Here is a 625-nt window from a genome sequence, read left to right as displayed (position 1 = left end):
TTTGGGGCCAGGTGTGTGAACGCACAGCATCGTGGGCGGCGCCACTCCCCGGCCGGTGGGAGCTGGCTGGGGGCCCCCTCTTGGTGGGGGTGAGCCTCTCCCCTAGCCCCCGCGTGGATACCAAGCTGTCCAGGCATGAGGTTTAAGGGTCCTCAGTGGTGGCCAGTCTCCTAGGGCTGGAGCAGCAGGTCCAGAGCGCAACTTCCCCAGACCCTGTCCCCAGCGAGGGTGTTCGGGTCAGGTGGCCAGTGAGAGGGGGTCTTGGTCGGCCCAGCAGGGATCCCCAGGGCCCTGTGACTGACTGCGCTCGCCCTCCCCACCCCCGGCCCTGGGGTGGCCCCCCTGCCGGTTCCCGCTTGGGAATGGGGTCCTCCCTCCTCCCCACTTTTCTGAGTCTGGCTGTGCTTGTCTCTTCTGGCCAGCCTGAGGGCCAAACGCAGGGACAAGCCATGAACTATAAACTCTGTCAATCACCTGATTCCTCGTATGAGTTAAACGTTCTGATCTCTGCATTTGAAACTGGCATCGCGTGATCAAAGATGGATGGGGAAAATCACATGTACCTTTAACGGCGCCTTTTCCTGCCTTTTGAACAAAGGGGCCCACGTGTTCACTTGGCACTGGA

This window comes from Pteropus vampyrus, unplaced genomic scaffold (assembly GCF_000151845.1).
Source record: "Pteropus vampyrus isolate Shadow unplaced genomic scaffold, Pvam_2.0 Scaffold564, whole genome shotgun sequence".
NCBI lineage: Eukaryota > Metazoa > Chordata > Mammalia > Chiroptera > Pteropodidae > Pteropus > Pteropus vampyrus.
This window is presented reverse-complemented; position numbering follows the sequence as displayed.